General features: G+C 39.8%; 1 long non-coding RNA gene across 7 annotated transcripts in view; it reads left to right on the top strand.

The window, feature by feature from the left end:
* Positions 1-23,816, top strand: part of LOC141577567 (uncharacterized) — an 839,800-nt gene that overhangs the window by 90,173 nt on the left and 725,811 nt on the right. The window contains exon 1 of one of the 7 annotated variants that reach the window (XR_012506831.1): positions 943-1,059. The exons of the other annotated variants lie outside the window; for them this stretch is intronic. This is a non-coding gene — a long non-coding RNA (uncharacterized LOC141577567). Of the gene's footprint in view, positions 1-942; positions 1,060-23,816 lie in introns of those variants that run through there. 7 annotated transcript variants of the gene reach the window in all.

Below are 23,816 nucleotides of genomic sequence, written 5' to 3' on the forward strand. Positions count from 1 at the left end.
GGCGTTACGCTGACTGAGTGTATCTGGAAGAGAAACAGTCTCCATTCACTTCTCTGAGTAACAAAGGGAAAGTAGGAAACAGTTATCTTGGTGGCTTGCTCCTTTCTGCCCGTGACAGGCCCACCGTCTTGCCACGTCTAGTCCAGGCCTCATGGTGGCAGAGACCAGCACTGCTCTCAGGAATTATCCTCACACGAACCATGTCAGGGGGCTGTCTGGCCCCACTCACTTCCAATCCAGCGTGAGTTTGAATTTAGAGGCCAATTAGAGCACTTCTAAAGTCAAGAGACAGTGGCTTATACATATTCCAGGAGGAGCTTCAAGAGTAAGCTGCCCAGGAGTGGGTGCTGGCGGGGCTGAGGAAGGCTTTGGAACTGCTGGGACCTCCTTCTCCCATGACTTCTTTCATTTCAGGCAATTTTCGGTATTGAACAGGAAGTGTTAACTCCTTCCTTCCATCGTAGGTGTTCACGCTGAACCTCGAGTTTATCAGATCTCAGAACTCACACCACTTGCCATGGTACTGTCTCGCAAAATCATTAATCCAGTGTTTATTGACCTAGGTCCCAGAAACACCCCAGAACATGCCCTGCTGTCCCCAAGGAAGCCTTCAGGCAAAGCCATCCTGGGGTCCCACGCCTGTTTTCCCAGAATCTGTGATGTTTGTTTGGCTAACATTTCCTGAGTTGTGTTAAGCTGCCAAAGAAGAGAATGGCTCAGAAATCTTCCCTTGCAGTTTGTGCCTTGCAGTGTCCCAGTGCTGGTACAGTGTTGTGGGTGGGTAGGGAGGAAACCTGCCACTTGGAGACCAGAGGTGGCACCAGGCACTCGGCTGGCAGGGGCCTATCAAGATGAAGGTGATGGATGGGTTTGCATAAGGGAGGTGGTGATTTTAATAAGGATTATCTGAGTTAGCTTGGAATAACCAGCTGCCTATCTCCACAAGGAGCACCATTTGACATAAATGAAGACAAGGACAATGATCGAGTCTGAAAGAGAGTTAATTGAAAAGGAGTAGCGTGCTCTGATCTGCAGATTGAGCTCCTTAGGAGGATTCAGGTAAGCCAGAGAGAGTCAAATTATTTCACATGCAGCAGTGTCCCTGGGAGATGCAGATGCCATAACTTGATTGACCTCGAATCGGGAAAAGGCCAACATCACAGCAGCTCAAAGGGTGTTAGTTTCCTGGGGATGCGCCTCTTAATTGCAGTGTTCATTAAAATGGTGGTTTGTTTCCCCCCTTTTAGAGCTAGACACACTTTTAAAAAACTATCAAAGGAAAGGAGAATGAAAGAATGGGATGTTCGATATTTGACCCTTTTTCATCTTCCAGCCAAATATCTCAGCCTTTGGATTGAAAGATAAAGAAGTTTGGCTGAGGACCTGTTTCTCTATTAATTCTCCTGGGAACCAAGAATTAATAAGCATCTGTCTGAGCTAAGCCAGGATTGATTTGGTCTTGATGATTATGAGCTACATACCATATATTCTCTTTTATGTAACTCAAATCTCTGCTCAAGTGTCATCTCTTCAGACAGGCTGTGCAGGACCACCACCCCATCCACATTAGTGCCCCCGTCATTTTCTATCCATCATGTCCCCGATGCACTTTTTATGCTATTTAATATGCTGTAATTATATTACATAATTACTTGTTTTTCTTTCTACCCTGGATGGCTGTGACCTGCATGAAGGCAGGGACTTTGTTTAATTTACTACTGTGTCTTCAGTGCCTATAATAGTGCCTGGCACTGTTAAAATGAATGACCAAGTACCCTGGGCAAGAATTTTCATGTTTATTTCTAGTATGCTATATTCACTTTTTTCCTTGTTTGGAAAGCCATGTTATCATAGATTTTAAATTCATTTTATGATGAAACAATAATAACAAAGAGATAAAAGTACCACTGGCAATGAACACCAGAAATGCTAGTCATAATGGGTGAGAGAAACACCAAAACTTAACAGCTGAAGAAATAGAGTGTCACAGAAATGAGCAGCCTAAATATAAATATACCACAAAAATGATTTAGGTGGAGTGAACTATGTAGGAGCTGTAGCATTAAATTTCATCATACAGTTGGTATGTATGATTCTGTTAGAGTGATCAACTCTGATGAATGAACTCAGTGACTAGCCATGACTTTTTTTTAATTGAAATCTTTATTGAGATAATTACAGACTCACATGCAGTGGTAAGAATGAGTAAAGAAAGATCCTGGGAGCCTTAATGCCAGCAGAGCTGGTCAAGTACCCTGTGTCTTTAAGGGCAGAGCCACACTGTTAATTTTTAAGAAATGAAAAGGGGAGAGTTCTGATCCAAGATGGCCTCAGAGGAGGCTCCTTAGCTCTCCTCCTCCCATGCACACAAAATGTACAGCTACCCAAGGAGCAGTTCCCTCTAAAAGAAAGCCAGAAACGAGTTGAGCAACTTCTACATGTCATAAATGAGAAAATACCCATGTCGAAAAGGGTAGGAAAGGCTGAGATGCACTCTCACTCAAAACCCCACCCCGGGCACAGGGACCCGCAACTGGGTGGGAATTTGCAACTCCCAGGTTCTCCCTGAGGAGTGAAGGGTTTGGACCCAACGTGTAGCATCCCAGCTTTTAAGACTGCCACCTTGAGGCTTGTTTCCCAGCTCAGAAAGCCAACAGGACCTGGCATCTCAGAGACTCACAAGACCATAACAAACTAAGAAAGTTTTTAAAGGTGTCACTGTAACTGTCTACCCTCCCCACCACCCCTCCAGAACTCAGCACAGATGGATCAGACCAAAAACCCTACCTCTGTCTTTCCCTGAAAGAGGCCTTTTCATACCTTGGAAGCTACTGCCTGCAGATCAGGCTGCTAATTCGGCACACAAGTAGGGGCTGACTGAGCTCCTCCCCTAGACTGGGAGCCTGGAGGGTGAGCAAGATCTCTGAGTGAGCTCTCTGGCCCACTCTAGGACGCTGCTGTCTCCACCATGTTTGCCAATAGTGACTGCTATTTTTAAAATATGATCATTGGTCATTTTGTTTTTTGTCTCTTTGTTTTAGACCAGTGTTTCTCAGCTCTGGCTGCCTATAACACTCGAGTCCCTGATTGAATGACTCACTCCCCAGGCAGTTCTGATGTTCAGCCATGGTTGACAGCCACTGTTTGGGGTAGGATGGTAGCTGATGCAGGAACAAACTGCTAAGTTACTGATTTGGTTCAGGAGCTCATAGTAAAGGATGACATCAAATCAGAACAACCACCCAAATAGCCAAATCAGCTGACAAGTATTACTTAATGAGCCTTGCAGATAATCAAGGCTCACTGTATTTCCCATGTCATTATTTCAAAGCTATGTCTGTCATAGGGCTGGTGAGTCTGGACAACGCAGCTTGGGTGCGAAGTCCTGAGTCCCTGTTTAGAGTCACAAGCTTAATGTGCATCTGAGTTGTCAGCAATAGATGCATAGCTTCTTGTCAAACTAGGCATATTGTGTGTGTGTGTGTGTGTGTGTTTGTGTGTGTGTGAATTACACCCTTGGTTTTGAGATAACTGTAGATTCATGCAGTCATAAGAAACAGTATAAAGGGATCTTCTATATCCTTTACCCAAGCTATAGGACAGTGTTATAACCAGGATCTGGGCACTGATGCAGGTGAGGTGCAGAACATTTCCATCGTCACAGGGAATCCCACACGTTGCTCTCTTTTATTCACACCCACTTCCCTTCCACGGCAATGCCTTCCTTAACGCCTGGCCACCACTGAACTGGTCTTCATTTCTGTAATTTTGTCACTTCCAGAATGTCACCTAAGTGGAATCATATAGTATGTAACTATTTGGGAACTTTTTTCCCACTCAGCATTCTCTTTTGATTCATTTGGTGTGTTGTATGTATCAATGGCTTATTCCTTTTTATTTCTGAGTAGCATTTCATAGTATGGATGCATCATAGTTTGACCATTCACCCACTGAAGAACACCTGGGTTGGTTGCAGTTTTTGCAAAGGAAGCTGTGAAAACATTCATGTATATATATTGTTTGTGAGCATACCTCCATTTCTCTGCGATAGGAGTGCTATTGTTGGGTGAGTTGAAAGTTTAATTTAGTTTTTTTTTTTTTTGCAAAACTGACAAACTGTTTTCCAGAAGGGCTGTACCATTTTACATTCACACCAGCAACATATAAATGACTCTGTCTACATCCTCCCCTGCACTGGGTGTGGCCACTGTTTTTTGTTTTAGCTATTCTGATAGACATGTAGTGATAACTCAACATGGTTTTAACTTCGTTTCCCTAATGTCTAGTGATGAATATCTTTTCATGTGCTGATCTGCTATCTGTATATTTTTGTTGAAATGTCTGCTTATACTTTTGCCCATTTCTGATTGGATTGTTTTCTTTTTTTTTTTTTTACCGTTGAAATTTGTGAATTCATTATACGCTTGTCCTTTGTGGTTTGGACATATTTTCTCCTGGTCTGTAGCTTGTCTTTTCATTCTCTGAACACGGTCTTTTGCAGAGCAAAGTTTTTTTTTTTTTTTAAAGTTAATGATGTCCACCCTATCAAGTTTCCTTTCATAGATCATGCTTTTGGTATCAAGTCAATTTACTCTTTGCCTAGACCTGTATTCCAATGATTTTCTCCTGTTTTTTTTCCTTAAACTATGCAGCTTTACAATTTATGTTTGAGTCTGTGATCCATTTTGAGTTAATTTTTATGTTTCTTTTATTTTTTATTTAGCTGACAGATGTTCAATTGTTTTAGTATTATTTATTTAAAAGGCAATCCATCCTCTATCAAACTGCTTTTGTACCTTTGTCAAAAATCAGTTGGGCATATTTGCGTGAGTCTGTTTCTGGGCTCTCTGTTTTGTCTGATTGGCCTTTGTGTTTATTCCTTTGGTGATATCATCGTCCTGATTACTGCAGCTAAATGATAAATCTTGAAATTAGATAGATGGATACTTCATACTGTATTTATTTATTTATTTTTAACATTTTTATTGATTTATAATCATTTTACAATGTTGTATCAAATTCCAGTGACAATTTTTCAGTTATACATGAATATATATATATTCATTGTCATATTTTTTTCTCTGAGAGCTACCATAAGATCATGTATGTATTTCCCTGTGCTATACAGTATAATCTTGTTTATCTATTCTACAATTTTGAAATCGCAGTCTATCCCTTCCCACCCCCCGCCCCCTTGGCAAACACAATTTTGTATTCTATGTCTATGAATCAATTTCTGTTTTGTATTTATGCTTTGTTTTTTTTTTTTTTTTTTTAGATTCCACATATGAGCAATCTTATATGGTATTTTTCTTTCTCTTTCTGGCTTATTTCACTTAGAATGACATTCTTTAGGAGCATCCATGTTGCTGCAAATGGTGTTATGTTGTCGGTTTTTATGGCTGAGTAGTATTCCATTGTATAAATACACCACATCTTCTTTATCCAGTCATCCATTGGTGGACATTTAGGCTGTTTCCATGTCTTGGCTATTGTAAATAATGCTGCTATGAACATTGGGGTTCAGGTGTCATCCTGAAGTAGGGTTCCTTCTGGATATAAGCCCAGGAGCGGGATTCCTGGGTCATAAGGTAAGTCTATCCCTAGTCTTTTGAGGAATCTCCATACTGTATTCCACAGTGGCTGCACCAAACTGCATTCCCACCATCAGTGTAGGAGAGTTCCCTTTTCTCCACAGCCTCTCCAGCATTTGTCATTTGTGGACTTTTGAATGATGGCCATTCTGACTGGTGTGAGGTGATATCTCATTGGAGTTTTGATTTGCATTTCTCTGATAATTAGTGATATTGAGTATTTTTTCTTGTGTCTATTGATCATTTGTATGTCTTCCTTGGAGAATTGCTTGTTTAGGTCTTCTGCCCATTTTTGGATTGGGTTGTTTCTTTCTTGTTAAGTCATATGAGCTGCTTATATATTCTGGAGATCAAGCCTTTGTCGGTTTCATTTGCAAAAATTTTCTCCTGTTCTGTAGGATGTCTTTTTGTTTTACTTCTGGTTTCCTTTGCTGTGCAGAAACTTGTAAGTTTCATGAGGTCCCATTTGTTTATTCTTGCTTTTATTTCTATTGCTTGAGTAGACTGTTCTAGGAGAACATTTTTGAGATGAATGTCAGATAATGTTTTGCCTATATTTTCTTCTAGGTGGTTTATTGTATCTTGTCTTATGTTTAAGTCTTTGATCCATTTTGAGTTGATTTTTGTGTGTGGTGTAAGGGAGTGTTCTAGCTTCATTGATTTACATGCTGCTGTCCAGCTCTCCCAGCACCATTTGCTGAAGAGACTGTCTTTATTTCATTGTATTTTCTTGCCTCCTTTGTCGAAAATGAGTTGAACAAAAGTTTGTGGGTTCATTTCTGGGCTCTCTATTCTGTTCCATTGGTTTATATGTCTGTTTTTTGTACCAATACCATACTGTCTTGATGACTGTAGCTCTGTAGTATTGTCTGAAGTCTGGGAGAGTTATTCCTCCAGCCTCTCTCTTTCTCTTCAGTAATGCTTTGGCAATTCTAGGTCTTTGATGGTTCCATATAAATTTTATTATGATTTGTTGTAGTTCTGTGAAATATGTCCTGGGGAAATTGATCGGGATTGCATTAAATCTGTAGATTGCCTTGGGCAGTGTGACCATTTTAACAGTATTGATTCTTCCAATCCAAGAGCATGGGATATCTTTCCATTTTTTAAAGTCTTCCTTAATTTCCTTCATCAATGGTTTCTAGTTTCCTGTTTATAATTCTTTCACCTCCTTGGTTAGATTTATTCCTAGATATTTTATTACTTTGGGTGCTATTTTATTTTATTTTTTTTAACATTTTTTATTGATTTATGGGTGCTATTTTAAAGAGGATTGTTTCTTTACTTTCTTTTTCTGTTGATTCATCATTAGTGTAAAGAAATGCAACTGATTTTTGAACATTAATTTTGTAATCTGATACCTTGCTGAATTCTTTGATCAGCCCTAGTAGCTTTTGTGTGGACCTTTTAGAGTTTTTTCTATATAGTAACATGTCGTCAGCATATAGTGACACTTTTACCTCTTCTTTTCCAATTTGGATCCCTTTTATTTCTCTCTCTTGCCTGATTGCTGTGGCTAGTACTTCCAGGACTATGTTGAATAGGAGTGGTGATAGTGGGCATCCTTGTCTTGTCCCAGACTTTAGTGGGAACCTTTTGAGTTTCTCACCATTGAGTACTGTGCTGGCTGTAGGTTTGTCATATATAGCTTTTATGATGTTGAGATATGTTCCCTCAATACCCACTTTGGTGAAAGTTTTTATCATAAATCGGTGTTGAATTTTATCAAATGCTTTTTCTGCATCGATTGAGATGATCATGTGGTTTTTGTCCTTTCTCTTGTTGATGTGATGTATTACATTTATTGATTTGCATATGTTGAACCACCCTTGTATCCCTGGGATGAACTCCACTTGGTCATGATGTATAATCTTTTTTTATGTGTTGTTGGATTCTATTCGCTAATATTTTGGTGAGGATTTTGGCATCTATGTTCATCAGTGATATTGGCTATAATTCTCTGTTTTGGCGGTGACTTTGCCTGGTTTTGGTATCATACATTATTTTTTTGTTTTCAAAATTGTTTTACTCTTCTAGTTCTTTTTCTTTCTATATAAATTTTAGAATAATCCTGTCTGTATCTACAAAAGATATTGCCAGAATTTTGATAGAAATTTTGTTAAACCTATATATTAATTTGGGGGAAATTGACATCTTTATTATGTTTAGTCTTCTAATCCATGAATACAGTTTGTATCTCCATTTATTCAAATCTGTCTTCCTTTCCCTCCCTCCCTTCCTTCTTTCCTCCTTTTGTTTCTTCTCTTCTTTCTCTTTTTTTTTCCATCAGTGGTGTATGGTTTTCAGCATGCATATCCTGCACATGTTTTGTTAGAGTTACATATAAGTATTTCATTTTTTGAACAACTGGAAATGGCAGTGAAATTTTAGTTTCAGGTCTACACACTCATTGCTAACATATAAAAATATAATAGTTCTTTGTTTGTTTTCTTGTACTTTGTGACCTTTCTGAACTCATTTATTCTATGATTTTTGTCTTTTGTAGATTCCTTGGCATTTTCTATGTAGAGAATCATGTGATCTGCAAACACTTTCATTTCTTCCTGTCTGATCTGCATGCCTTTTACTTATTTTTCTTGCCTTCTGGCACTGGCTAGAATTTCTACTGTATGAAATACCAGTGATAAGAGTAGACGTCCTTGAATTGTTCTCAGTCTTCTGAAGAAAGTGTTCAGTCTTTACCATAAAGTATATTGTTAGCTGCACGTTTTTTGGCAGATGCCTTTCATCAAGTTCCTAGATTTCTAAAAAGTTTTTTAAAAAATTATAAATGTGTGTTGAATTTTTCAGTTGGTTTTTCTGCATCATTGATATGACTATGTGATTTTTTTTGTCTTTAGTTTGCTAATATGGTAGATTACATTGACTGAATTTCAAATATTGAAACTTATAGGTCGAGGTGGTGATGGACGTGTTGTGTCCTCATTACCAGGCAGCAGGGATGAAATGCCCAGCTTCCTCCTTGGCCTTCTCTCACATCACCCTTGTGGGGTGTTGGGGCCTCTGGTTGCAGCCTCCCAAGGGTGGGAGTGTTAACTCTCCACTCAGATTTTGCTGGTGTGACTGGAGGTGGGGCCACAGTTTTGTTTTTGTTTTTGTGTTTTTTTGTGGTGTTTGGCTGTAACAGAGTGGTTATCTAACACTCCTCGTACGCTGCCCCGATCTGGTCCTTTGGCTGAGAGAGCAGGCTTCTTACTATTACTTCTTTGTACTTGTTGATGTTTCTGGGTCGCCAGCTTCTTCAGCTTGGGATGCTTGAGGCAAAAAGAAGATCCAGGGAACTCACACCATGTTCTTCCCTCATTCAGTTGAGCCTAATTGGTCTTTCTTCTCTCCACTTTTCAGAGTCGGCTTGAGTCTGTTGTATATATGATGTCCAGAGTCTTTTAGTTGTACTTAGCGGGAGGAATAGGGAAAAGCACGTTTACTCCATCTTCTCAGAAGTGGAAGCATATATTTTTAGATGTTGTTGTGTTGGAGGCATTAGACTGAAGTAGTCAGATTGAGACATGTACATATATACAGTGACTCCCCTTCCTCATTGTTCTAGATGATGGAAGTACTGTTTGCCCGCTTTAGTAAATGAAATCTTGATGAAATATTTTTTATTCCCAAAAATATTGAGTATTTTGTTTCACATGTTTCAAATGAAACAAGTAATCTCTCTCTAGAATTATCTCTTATTACTTGTTATTTTGTTACTTTTCCATGTGACCCCAAATTGGGGCTTTTGTGTGGCAAGAGTGAAGGTTTTAGGGAAGGCATAGCTCTTTTTGTGGGAATTTTCCTTGGGGATGGATCTTAGAGAAAAGATAGGGAAGGGGGAAGGAGACAGGCATTCTGTAGACTTTACATGTTAGGTGCCTGGAACAGGTTATCTCATTTAATCTTCCAGCTGTATTGTTATCATTTCTAGTTTTCAGCTGGGACCGTGGCTTAGAGGGTTTAAGATGATTTAAGTAGATGTGTCAGGGTTGGTATCTAAGCCTGTGTCCTGACAACAACTTTAGCTCTTCTCCCAACCTGCCTTCACCAGGTCATGAGATCATCACACATTTATATTGGAATTTACGTCGTGCCTGTTCCGAAGGATACACTGTAGATAAGACTGTGTCAGTGAAATGAGATCTGTGGTCACACTGCCTGTGGACTTCAGTGACTGTCATGTGCACTTTGGAAAGTGACATCCAGCCAATGGAATATGACATTTCTCTTTCCTAATATTTTAGCTTAGGCAACTGGATTCATGGAAAAACTTCCAAGGAGGAGTATGGGCTAAGGATTTTTGGGAGAAAGAAAATTATCAAAAGATGACAATGAAAGAATAAGGATAGAGAACTCTGTGTCTCAGTAAAGCGCCACTAGCAGTTCAGCAGAAGAAACCTTTTAGTCGCTAAAAATGAGAGAGTATTTTGATACAGTCAAGTGTCTCCCAAAGATAATTGTGGCAAATAATGGAAATGGATAAATTAGGTAATATACTTTTGGTTCAAAATAGAAGTATCTATATAAAATACAAAAATTATATGATATGGGACTCAGTAATGTAGGCTAAGATACTGTAGATTCAAGAATTAATATTAACGTCCTTATTTTGGAGATGCCTGCCGAAGTATTTTGATGTTAAATGACATGATGTCTGCAACTGACCTTCAGTTGTTCAGCAAAAAAAGCCACTTGGCATATTTTATTCTCATGTTCATTTTACTTTGTTGCCATCTTCTCTGTTGGGCACAGTGCCTAGGGCCCAAAATACTCTTAAGGATCCACAAAAATATTTTTAAAATGTTCTTTAAAATCAAAACACAAAAAATGAATTTCTTGATCAAAAAAGTATTTTAACATGTAATATTAAAAATTCACCTTTATGCCAACACAGCCATAAAGTATAGTGTTTAATCTGTCTTCGTGGAAGAAGAGGCACACACCTGGGGCCCATGAAAGCCATCAAGTGGCCATAGATGCCGCCGTTAGAATGTAAACTCCGTGAGGGCTTAGATCGATGGTCTTGGCCCCTTGGGCCTCGTGGGCAGTCAGCGCAGTGCCTGGTGTGGGCGTAGTCTCAGTTAGAATTTGTTGGTTGAGTGAAAGGATCACTTTGCCTCGAGTTCTGTGAACGTTGGATGTAGTCTTCTGTTAAAGAGTGTTAAACACTCTTCTAATTAGCCGAGTATACACTATTTTTGGATTATCAAACATTTTGAATTGTCAACATCTCTTTCCCTCTTTATTACTATGGAACTTTGAGAACTGACTGCATAGGAGGAAGGAATGATCAGTGATTGAGAAAACATCTGTTAAGCACTCACTGTGTGGTAGTCAGTGTTCGACATTTTGGGCATTCTTTTTACAGGCTTTGAACCCAGTATATCTGCCTGTAGGAGGAAAAGACATGGCGGTTTTACTAATATTGTTCTGTAGATAATTTGCATACAGTAGTAGCAGCCAGAAGCATTTGTTGGCACTTATGTGCCAAATAATGTACTCAGAAATGCTTTATGGGAATGACCTCAGATTATCCTTATACAAGATCTCAGATATAAAAGCTAACAGTACCTCCCTTTATAGATGAGCAGACGGGGGACCACGAGGTTCAGCAACTCCCCAATATCACATGGTGGGTGACAAACTGGCCAGGCGGGGACTTGAAGCCAGGTCACCTGATTTAGAAGCACTTTGTCTTACCTGCCTCCCTCTGTTCTGTCTCCCATGTGTGTCTCAGCTGCTAGTGTCTCGAGCAAGCTACCTTTGCAAGCCTGGGGATTTGCACTTGTGTGCATGCCCAGTTCTGGATTAACAGTAGTCACACCTGGAACTGAGGTATCTGAGACCACCTTGAGATTCTAGGAAAGAGAAATGGATGTGGAGGAGAAAGCTGTATAGACCTTTTTGCCACAATCCGATGCCCTGGAGTCTGTGCCCTGATGGGGAGACCGTGATGCCATGCAGGTTGTGCTGTGATGACCCCCTCCCACGGAACTGTTGGCCCAGCTGCAGCAGGCAGCGAGAGAGCCCAACTCACATTCCATCAGGCTTAACCTGCTTTCCAGCTTTTATGTCCCTAGGACAGGGCAGAGCCCCAAATTTCAGTCTTCTAACCTGAAGTCTTTGTGTAGGAGGTAGACAAGAGCTGCCTTTGACAGTAAGGTACCCTAAGGCCGACTGGGGCTGTGGCTGTGAGAGGCCTGAGTGCACCGACTGTGGGAAAAAACTAGGGGGTATCCACGAACCACGGGTGGCCTGGAAGCCCTCATCTGCTAAGAGAATGCACAGAACAGTCGTATTAAGGGAGATGGACAGAACAGCTACTGCATGGTGTCCCCGCATGGGCCTTCTGAGGAACGGTTTGTTTTATCATCTAAGAGATGGGTAGACATGCGGGGCCTGTATTTAGGCCATGAGTGGACACAGAATGAGAGAGTGAGTGAAAAAGTCTTTCCCTCTGGGGGATTGCTCTTCTCCTCTAGGGGCTCTGTCGCTCTTTATCTTTCCTTCTCTGACCTCGTGTGTTTGCTGGCTTTGTTACAGACTGCAGAGCCCTGAGAGAGCTCATGGCCCAAACAGGGCAGCAGAACAAGTGTGCAGCTTGTTAGAGTGGAGGGCCATAAGGCTGGCAGCAGGGCTGTGAAGCAGGGTTACGGGAGCAGGATCGGGACAGTAACTGACTTACCCAGGGTGCAAGCTGAGGATAAGGATCTTGAGAAAGAGATTGTTTGAGCTTGTCTTTAAAGGAGTATGAGTTCGCTGGCTGACTGCAGGGCAGAGCATTCCAGGGAGAAGGTGGACACAGGTGAGGTTGCTGACTAGGGGAGAAGTGTGTCCGCCACTGGAAACTGCAGGAAGTTCCAAATGGTGGCATTGTAGGCCGCACAGGAAATGGGTGGTGAGGCAGGAAAGGTGGAAGCAGGCCGATGAGGAAGCAGTGTATGTAGGGATTTGCTGTCAATTCCATAAAGCTGAAGAGCCACTGAAGAACTTTCAGCAGAGCTGCGTCTGACTTTTGGGAAGATCCCGGGGACAGATGAGTGTGGAGTAAGACAGAGGGAAGGAATCTGCTGGACACCGTTGCAGGAGCTGCTGCAACACTCCAGGATTTTGAGGGGCTGGAAAGCTACTCTAGGGGGAGTCCTGTTGTGCCAGTCTCAGATGGGGGAATAAAGAATGTCCCAGGCAGAGGAGGCAACACGATGGAAGGGCTCCACACTCAAGGGAACACTGGGCAGAGCAGGCAGTCCAGTGTGTACGAGGCACTGGAGATGTCAAGGAATTAATGGGAGACGAGGCTGGAAATGTAGGTTGGAGGAAAATAGGTGAAATGCAGAAGGCTTTTAACGACTAATAGGAGCTAGTGCAGGGCAGGCAGGAAAGGGCAGCATTCCAGGTAACGGTCAGCTATTCTAACGAAGTGGCAACATCAGATCTGTGTCATGGAACAGTGGATCTCTAAAATGCATGGGGAGAAGCTGCAGTTAGATGGAGAAGGAGGAGGAGGAGGAGGGAGAAGAGGAGGAGGAGGAAGGATTCTACTGCAGTAACTTAGGAGATGATGAGGCCCCACACCGGGGCTCTGTCTGTAAGGATCATTTTCATGGGACAAATGTTCGATACTTTATGTGGCAACATAATACCTCAGTGATGCCTCTTCAGCAGACGCTTTCTTCCCAGAGGCAGAGTTTAAGGACACGTGGGCATGGATTATAGGAATTAGAAGGGAGTTTGCTCATTGTGTCTGTTTGTAGTTCTGGTATCCGAGATGGAAAAATGATCGTTAGCATCCATATCCATCAAAATAGCAAAATCTCAAACTTCATTGCATAGAAATGAGAAATCAACTTTCAATTCATAGATTTCTGTTTCAGTTTGTTTGTTTGTTTGTTTATTTTTAAACAGAGCATGTGACTGGTCCAGTTTGATGTGCCCCTTGGAATTGAAAGGGGTTAGGATCCAAAAACTCTCCTTTCATTCTTTCACTCTTCTGCATTTGTATGGCCTTGTATGTGTGTATGTGAGTTTGGGGGGGGGTATCTGTTCCCCAGGAGGTGGCTACTTGGGAGTGGATGATGTAGTGATTTGTTCCTGGAAGAACACATGTCGATGGATGTGAACACGGAGCTCCCAGCGCTGAACGTGCTCTTTGTTTACCAGAGCGCTTTGCACACAGGCTTGGATTTTATAGGCAATTTTGTTTAAGTAGGAGAATAAAATTTCACGAGATATGCCTCCAACTGACTTTTGCCAGAAATTCACCTCTATTTGAACTGTGCACTCTTCCTTAAAATTCCAGGAGATATTTTAATACAGAGTAACTCTAAGTTATGACATGACACAACCACAGTACACAGGACATCCAGACGTTCGCTCATGGGTTCTTCAGGCTTAAAGATTGCTTCTTAGCCTTTTTACATAGAAGTAGCAGCAGGAGTCAGGTCAGTATTTCTCTGTTCCCAAGGGCCCCCTTTTTTATTTTTTTTGACCCTGATATGCATTAGGAATACAAACTTGCTTCACAAAATGGAATATGAAATAGTGTGGGAGATTAGGTGAATGTTCCCATTTCTTCACACCCTCCCTTCACTCCTTCACCCATCCTTTGTTGTGTGACTCACAGAAAGTCTCACCAGAGAGTGTGGTAACCTTCCCCATTCCTTGGCTTGTGATAATGTCCACTTCTGAGAAGAGGCCTTAAAAGACATTGTGTGGTTCTTCTCCCATCAATTACACTTCTGTCATTGTTTCCGAGCAGAACACATTCCAGGTAGTGATTGGTCCAAGGGGAAGGCAAGATGCTGGGAACTGACCTGTACCCACCCTGTATCCTGAAGCAGAGCTTTCCTGGCCTGCTTTCAGCTCTGTGAGAAAAACAAATAAACATTTGTTGTTGTAAGCCACTACAATTTTTAGAATTTCTGAACTTCCTCTACTGGCCTCATTGTGGGTCTGCACAAGCAGAATTATACCAAGTGTTACCTCTAATCTGTGTGCCTGGACTTCAGTGTCTACTTGCTGGTTAAGTCACCACAACTCTCAATCAAAACCACTGACTATTCCAAAGTACAATAATTTGTAAGTATTCATGATTTGAACTTTCAAAGCTAAATTCAAGCCTAAAATATATAAAATTTTCTATAACTTGGAGAAATATCAAATGACTGTTATAGGGAAAAGAAACTCTGGAGTGGTCCAGGAGCCCACAATCTTTGAGTTTTATTCACCTTGGTCTAGTGGTGGGCGTCTCAGATTTTGTGGCACAGACATCGTACAGGAGGAAAATGCGATGTCAGAAGTCCAGTTCTAGTCTAGCCTACTTGCTGAGACATCTTGGCATTTAACTTCTTTGAGTCAGTTTGTTCATCTGAAAAATATGTTTGCTCCAGGGACCACAGAGTATTATTATGTGATCACATCAGACGGAGGCCCTTGAAAGCTCTCGAGTGTAGTACAAATGTCAGATACACTAGTTCTCGTTATCATATATTCTCAGAGGGGGTTTTGCTGTTAAGAAATGTCCTGCCTGTGTTGTGAATGTTGTGGCTGTCACTCATCCCAATGTGCATTTCCAGATCAGGAGCTCTGCTTCCTGCGTTCTGCTTCCCAGTTATTTTATAAGTATGAGTGTGTTTTTTGTCCTTTGTTCCACCTGGCATGTTGCTTGATTGATCTTATAGAATCTTTTTTTCACTTTCTCATCTCTTTCAGAGCGAGAAGAACCAAGCTTGCGTTTTCCTATCATGGACAAAAAAGGTTTCAACCTGTCAGTTAGTTGATATTTTTAGAATAGGTAGAAACATTTCTAAATTAAGGAGTGCAGAACATTAAGAGATTTTTGATTATTGGAAAGGATTTCAGTGTTAGAGAGTCTCATCTCAGTTTTCACAAATCTCTAACCTTGTCATCATTTATGGATACGTGTTAATTTTCTTGTCTTTATCTCCATATGCTGCCTGCTTATAGGGTGAGCCCTGTCCCATTCCCTACTTAGGACATTACTTCTCTGACATCAACTTACATGTTTGCTTGTGTACTCCTGCCTATCATTAATAATAGTGACAACAACAACAATAAGTAACTTAGTGATTAAAAGTACAAGCTTTGCAATCAGATTGCTTTTCTTCAAATTAAAGCTTTGCTTCTTAGCAGCTGTGTGAGCTCAATATCTTGGTGCCTCAGTTTCACCATCTGTAAAATAGTAGTAATGATAGTGTATCTACCTTACAAGATTGTTTTAAGGAGTACACGAGCTAATACATATAACATGTGTGCAGTTTGTTTTTCCATCAGCTGTCCATTAAAATGAAAGACGATCAAACATATGAGATATTGAGCTGAGTCCCCAGAAAGGTATTGGCTCAGCAGTAGGGCAAAATGTACACTAAAGGCATTTTGTGTTCACAATAAGAAAATAAAAATCAACTTCAAAGAATCAAACTAATTCCCAGTAATGTAACTGCACTTCTGAACAAAGTCCCTAAATATTGAAAATTACACAAACTACAACAACAAAAACCCCAAACCATCCAAGCCAGCAGCATGTAACTCAAAATGTCTGGAATCCTGTCTGCAATCCAATAAAAAACTAACAGCTGTGCAAATAAACAGGAGAATTTTATCCATAGCCAGAAGAAAAATTATTCTATAGAAATATATCTATAAATGCCAAGAATGAAGATTGATGGAAGTAGTAGACACGGTGTTAAAATATTTATTATAAATATATATGTTTAAGAAAGAAAAGAAAAACATGAGCAAGTCAAAGGGAGATGTGGAAGAAATAGAGAAGACTCAAGTTGAACTTCTAAAGGTGGAGTATACATTGTCTAAAGTGAAAATTAACACTGGATAGGTTAATTGAAGATAAGACATTGCAGAAGAAGAGATTAGTTAATTTGAAAATACACTAGTAGAAATTATTCAAAGTGCTAAATTCCCAGGGGAATTTACTACATTGGTTCTCATGTCAAGGATGTTGAGTAACTAGGGAAATTTCTCAATATGTGTACTTCCAAATATTCCAAAGTAAAAGGTGAAAGTGTGATACTGACTGTAACTAGCAAGCTCCTTTTGAGGAGGTTAAGCTAGGATATACTATTTCTGGAACTCCAAACTGATACAGTTGCGGAACTTAGAAAATCCCCATGGTGAGGAGTTAGTATGTCCTGTAAGGAGTCTTTTGGTCCTGGGCTGGTCTCTGTAAAATTGTGCTTCTTGAATAAGCCTTTAGGTAGATGTTGGGTGGCAGTGGGCTACTCAAAACTTGTTTTATTGAGGACAAGGAAGAGGAAGTGATCTGTGTAGGAGTGGGTAGATGTGGAATTATTACCCAGGTCTGACTGTACTGCCCCACAGCCACCTACCAAATGCACCTATTTGATAAAATAAAGGAAGCCGCTTTTCAAACCTTCAGTGGCAAGTGCATTTGGCAGAATGATTAAATTTTTCATTTAAAATCCTTTGTTCCCTGGAAATACATACTTTCTAGAAACACTAGTTTTTCCATTGCTGCTGTTTTGCCAAGATTCCTTCCTGACTGCTTTGGCACTTTTCCAGAGACTTTGCTTCCGTAATTCAAAAATCCATCTTAATTCATAGCCTTTTATCATTAGTAAGATCTGCTTCTCTTCAGGTTATGTTTGTCGGTATTTCCTTTTGCCTGTGTTGCTGCTCTCTCCTGGTTCATATTCTTCTTTGGTCAGGCAGTCAGTTTGCCTCTGATTATTCTGTATGGATCTCTTCCCTTCACCAGCGCTATTTCCTCTCATATCTTTCTTCATTGGAATTTAAATAAATGTATCCCAATTACAGAGAGAGTAATCTTCATTCTCAAATCAAAACTTATTAAATCCAAGTGATCCATTCAGCCAAGTTTCAACAACAGATAGAAAAAGATTTATAATCCAGATGATTATTATGATGCATAACTTACATATCATGTGTATCAGAAATGTAATTAAATTGCATGTTATTTACTGACTTCATCATTATAGCTGCATGAACGAGGATTAATCACTCAGTCACTTTTAACCACATTTAATTTATAAACTGTCGTGCCCCAAAATTTACTTCCATGCTTCAATTTCTGTAAAATGGTGCTAAAACCCCAGAGGAAGGAAAAGATGATAAAGCCTGCATCTGTGATTACAGGATTATTTACAGGGTGAGTCTGGGTTTCTGGTACTTCTGACTTCAAAGTTGTATAGATTATGTAACAGCATTACTATTTTTTTTTTTTTGGTAGGAGAAGGTAATTTCATTGATTGATTGACTTATTTTTAAATATTTTTTTAAATGGAGGGACTGGAGTTTGAACCTAGGACCTCGTGTGTGCTAAGCACTCACTCTGCCACTGAGCTATCACCTCCTTCCAACAGCAATACTCTTAATCACTCTCTCTGAGGCCACTGGAGAATTGCCTTTGAGCTCAGTGCTTGTGCTAATTATTGTAAACCTTCTCTTGTGAGAAATAGAAACAATCATTATTTGAATTTCTTAGGAATTTGGTGAATATCACCCAAAATCAGAAGAAAGGGGTAGAAATAGCAAGCTCTAAGGCTGTGGCATGACAGCACTGGAACGGCCTTAGGGAGTGTTGGACTGATGCTACTGATGCCCACTCTTTGTCCTCTTTTTGTAGGTGGGTAAGCTGTGAAATTCCAGAGAGCTGTGTTGATGCCTCCCAAAGGCCACTGGAGGCATGTTAAGTCATGAGAAGTTCATTTTATTACCTGATGCAACAAGGGAGACTGACCTGATGGGCAAGCATGGACCTCAGAATAAGAGGGTGGAGGAAGATTTGTTAGAGTTTGGCTTTATGTTGGATGACTTGAAGGAAGGTTCAAGGAGGCAGGAGTTTCCTGTGGATAGGATAGGTACTATCAGGGAGTGGGGGTAATTCTATTTGTTGCATCTCAGCTGCAGGAGGAATAGAGTGAGCATAAAGCTGCAATTGATAGAAAAGCATTGGGCGCTCATGATAGCTGGGGGAAGATATTTGGATATATCAATGGTTTGCATGTTGTTCTTATGCTTCTCTGGGAGCAGATGTGATTACAAAGCACTCTTGTGTTTTTCTCACTCCATCACAGTCCTAGAATGACCTCAGCTGACGTTGATGCTCTGTGACATGTTTCATGTTCAGTTGGAGAACACCACTGTCTCGCTGTGTCAGGCCAGCTCTCACCTGACAGCTATCAAGGCTTCTGTATTGTTTCTCATGAAGACACCCAAAATGGGAAGACAGGGAGTGGCAGTGTCCAGGCTTGAATGTAGATCTGTTGAGTTCTAGCACAGAAGCCTTTTCGTTAATGCATGCCAGACCACAGAAATCTGTAATGTGGGAAAATAGTAAGGTGGACAGTACATGGAGTTTGGAATTCAATAGAATCAGGTCCAGATCTTGGCTCTGCCATTTACCTGATGTCTCTGAATTTCTCTTTCCTCAGCGAGGCCACTGAGTATCTTTAGATGAGTGCTGTTTTGCAATTCTGTGTTGTTAATTTTTCAAGAGGATCCGAAAAATAAGAATTTTTTTCAGGAAAAAAAATACAACATATGCTGACCTATTCTGCAGGCTTTTAATTTAAAGTAGATTTAGATTTTTTTAATCCTGTAGCTTTTGAAATCTTAAATCAGTACTGGTAAATAGCTGATATTATCAGTCCTTGGAATATAATGAGATAATTTCCTGAATGTTGAGTGTAGGGGGAAAAAAAACACACAGTGTATTTTTCCTCTTGCCCAGTTTTAAGGCAATTATCAGGAGATAATACCTAAGGTTAGTAAAGTTGTACTTTTCCTATTAAGCTTAAATTGGGAGTATTTATCTGTCCTTTGCGACACTCAAGTAAAAAATCTTGAGGATGATCTCCCTAATCTCACTTGTTTCGTGTTTCACTTCAACTCTTGAAAATTGATCACGAGAGTTACATTTCTATAAGGTGTTTACAAAGGCTATTTTGGGTTTCTTGAAAGGACACAATCTTAGGGAAAGCAAAACAATAGCAACAAATACATAAATGAAATAAGTTTAGAAAGCAATATGTCTTTCTAACATGTTGTTTTCTAACAATTGTTTCTAACAATTGTTTTCAAATAAAATGTTCCTGTAAGTTAATATGAAGAAAACCATACACATTTTCCAGAAGCCTTAGTTTCACTGTAACATTTCTTATCCTGGGATGAAATGTGGAAAAAGATTTCAAATTTCAGTAGAAAAACTAAATTGTATAAATAAGGAAAATTGAATTCAAACAGATAAAATTGGCAAGTGAAATTTCTAGAAGTTTTAAGTTACAAATAGAAAGTCTCTCCCCTTTAGATTATAATCAAAGGATTGTCATGTGGACACAGGGGTTGGTTGGCTCAGAGAGTTTGGAGGAAGGATTTGGAAGCAGTCACTAGGAAATGGAAGACAAGGACACACCCCCACAGCTCTTCCAAACACAGAAATGCTGAGTGAAATGTACAAGCACAGGAAACATTAAGATAGTGTCAGTCTCAAAGGTGAGTAAGAGAAATTCTGTTTCCACACACTGAGAGGAACTCAAGCCAGAACAGTGAGCTAAAAACTAAAGTCTAATGCACCGTGGGGCTGTGGGGGAAAGGCCCGGGGAGGTAAATGTGGAACTCCTTATGAGGTTTTCTCTTATGCAAAAAAAAATTCCCACTAAAGATGTCAAAAATTGTCAAGAATTGTTTTGAGGAAACAAGTCATTCTATGAAAGCCAATACAGTTAACCAATGGATGTATAAACAGCCCAAGAATTTCCAATAATGAGCAATCTAGGTAATATTCTAAAATAAGTATTTTAAAGGAATGTTCAGAGATGAAAAATAGAAACAATAATGTAAGAACAGGACATTATGAAAAAAGAAAAAGTTTACTTAAAAGAACTGTTACTGAACTCGGGTTCAGCTGCTCCCTGGTCAAAAGCCAATGATTCAAGAAGCAAGTGTCAGTATATAGAAAAAAGCTTTAGTCAGAAAAGCTGACAATCTGGGGAAGTAGTGGACTCATGTCCAGAAACTGTCTCCAAAGATTCTGCTCAGCCCTACAGTTTTTAAAGGAAAAAATGGGGGAAAGAATCTCAGTGACTCTCAGAGGCAGAGGTTGGCTTCTGCAGCATTCTCCATCAGGGGCATACTGGCTGACTCACTTTGCAGATGTTATGTTGCCCCGCGATCTGCCTGCAGGACTGCTAATGGGGCTCTAGTGGGTAGAGAGTGAACCATTCTTTACCTGATAGCTCTTCATTCTTCTTTGTATCTAGGGAAAGAATCAACAGTGTAGGCAAAGCATGGTGTGCATCCAGGGGAGCTTATGGTGGGGGTTAATTTCATTTGCTTAGTGATCTCATTCCTATAATTAGGTTCTTTTAAGGTTAGAGGGGGAAAGAAATGGGTGAACAGGAAAGGGACAAAAGAGCTGATTCAGAAGCAAGCAGGGATTATCAAAACAAAAGATAAATGAATAGGACTTTAAGTTTGAAGGTAACAACAACAATACCAATAACAGCAACAATATATTTGGGAGTTTAAAAGCAAGGTGGGACTAAAATACAGATGCTCCTAACGGTGAGTTCTCCTATATCGTAATCACGATGAGACATAAGTAAACAAACTCGACAACTGTCATTTGCATGAAAGAACAGATTGTGTTGTATTTATACAATGGCATACTTAAATGGTGTGGTTAAAAACAAGTAAGATCAATATGTGGTAATATGGACAGAATTCTTTTTTGGAAAAAGCATCAGTGGGAGTGAAAAGAAGTTGCAAACCATTGCATATGGCATGATGCCTTTCATGCCAATTTGATAAATCCATAATTTAAGACAATATGCTTATGGATAGATAATAAGGAGTTAAAATACAACAACATGGAGGGAGAGAATACACACAAGTGGTTTAAACAGTGATACCAGGTGCTTGGGGGAAAGATGGAGAGAAACTGAACTTGGGCCATTTTCCATTGGAACTCTGTGTCTTCAGTGTTTTATTTATTTATATTAAAAACGGAAGCAAAAATAACAGTGGTTATTTTCCTAGAAGAGGGGTATTTTTTTAATGATACTTCCTGTAGTTTTTGATGTGTTTAAAATTTTACCACAGTTAAAACTATAGGGAAAAATAAAAAAATATGAAAAAATGAACAATTTTCAGATGAACATGGGGTTTATCAAATCTGATAGTCTCTGTGCTTCCCTAAATATGGGAGTGAATCTAAGCGAGAAGCACATTTTTGAAGACAAGTGAGGTTCCCAAATAGATAAATGTTCTTCTGGTGAATTCATGCAGCCTGAGTATGTGGTAAGAAGAGATTATCTTCTAATTTTTTTCTCTAGTTTCTTTGAGATACAATTGACATGTGGCGCTATGAAGTTTAAGACGTACAGCACAGTGATTTGACTTACGACCATCATGAAACGATGATCACATTAAGCTTAGTGAACATTCATTTTCTCATATAGATACAAAATTAAAGAAATAGAAAAAATATTTCCCCTATGATGAGAACCCTTAGGATTTAATCTCTTAAGAGCTTTCATATGTAATATACTGTAGTGTTAATTATAATTACATTTATCATGTGGTACCCCTGGTATCACTAGTACTTATTTATATTATAGCTGGGAGTTTGAACCTCTGGACCACCTTCATCCAGTTCCCCTCGCCCCCATCTCTGGTAACCACCAATCTGATCTTAGAAGAGATTACCTTTAAATGTAATGTTTCTCTGTCAGTACCCTGTCACCCCCTCACCCTTCTTAGCCTTGTTGACAAGTCTTTTCCAACATAAATAGAAGTACGAGTGAGAGGAAAATGTAAGTGGTAACATCTGAGAGGCAGGGTGCTCCTGTAAAGTTCTTTTAGTTCTCATAGAGAACAGAGCTTTCTCTTGGCCTCTGGTTTTCGGTACAAGGTGGTAATGACAACAGGTAAAAGCTAAGGAAGAGCCGATTAGAGCTGTGTGGATTCTGATCATAGTAGAATGAAGCCATTTGAAGGATCTATTGTTATTCAGCGTCAGTAGAGGAAAAACTTCAAAATTCATTGACCAAAGAAGAACAGTGTGTGACACCCAGGAAGGATGTTTCTATACTAAGAGAAAATAGAGAATTGTAATTAAATAATATTAGTCAATAATTTAAGAGACAAGTTTAACACATCCTTTGCTTTTGATGTTAACTAGAGTTTAACGTTTTAATTGCCCCAATTGGATGTGAAATGATGCAAATTTAATCCTGCAACTGTTCTTTCCAGTTTTCTTTACCTGATAAGTCTTTCATGGGTCTCCAGCATGAGGTTTTCTTTTTGAAATATTTATGATTGTGCCAAATATGTGTAGATTTCTTTAAAAAAATCTCATTTTTCAAAGTGATTGAAAGTTAGAATAGGCCCCATTAAAATTCGGGAATAAAACTCGTCATTAAGTGTAGTGATCTGTGTGCTGAATACCAAAGGACGCGGCAGTTCCAGGCTGATGGCTTGGAGCCTATGCTTAGGCAGAGTAACAAGGCTTCTGTGACTGAAACACGAGTTAAGCTGCAGTTATAGAAAGTCAAAGGGAATATCACTTGCATGTATGAGAAATAGAATGAGGCAGTTTTTTTTAAAAATCTTTTCAGATTCAGGTTGATCCAATGAATATAAAAAAGAAAAAAAGTGCTTGGGTCTTAGAATGGAGAATAATAGAGTATACAATAACACAAAGAGATGATTTGGGCATACATACATTTCATAGGATAAAGTCTTCATTTCTTCCTGGATGGGTGTTGCGTAGTGAAGGTGTTCTAAGCAGAGTAGAATGGAAGGGGGATTTACACTGTAGAGGAGGAAAATTTGCCACCCCAAAGTTTGTCCCTTTGGCATGAGGATTAATCTAGGCTATTTTTAAAGCCTTTAAAGTCAGGAAGAACCTTTGTCCTTCCCCCTAATTGCCTGAAAGAATGCAAACAGAGGACCTGTTCCAGGAAGGGAGCCATCACCATAGGTAACTATAGTGTGAACTAGATGTGTGGACACGGAGGAACCTAGCAAAGTCTGTTGAAATTCCTCTCTCTGTCCCACTGTCTCTGCATGGCCCAGCAAATGTTTGTTTACCAAACTTTTGCTTTTCCGTCTCCATGTGCATTGCCTTCCTCCGCTTTGAAGTCCCAAACCACCACCTCCAACATCCTCTTTTGTCTTTAGCTGAAGATGAAATTT

The sequence above is a fragment of the Camelus bactrianus genome, chromosome 4 (genome assembly GCF_048773025.1).
Source record: "Camelus bactrianus isolate YW-2024 breed Bactrian camel chromosome 4, ASM4877302v1, whole genome shotgun sequence".
Lineage (NCBI taxonomy): Eukaryota > Metazoa > Chordata > Mammalia > Artiodactyla > Camelidae > Camelus > Camelus bactrianus.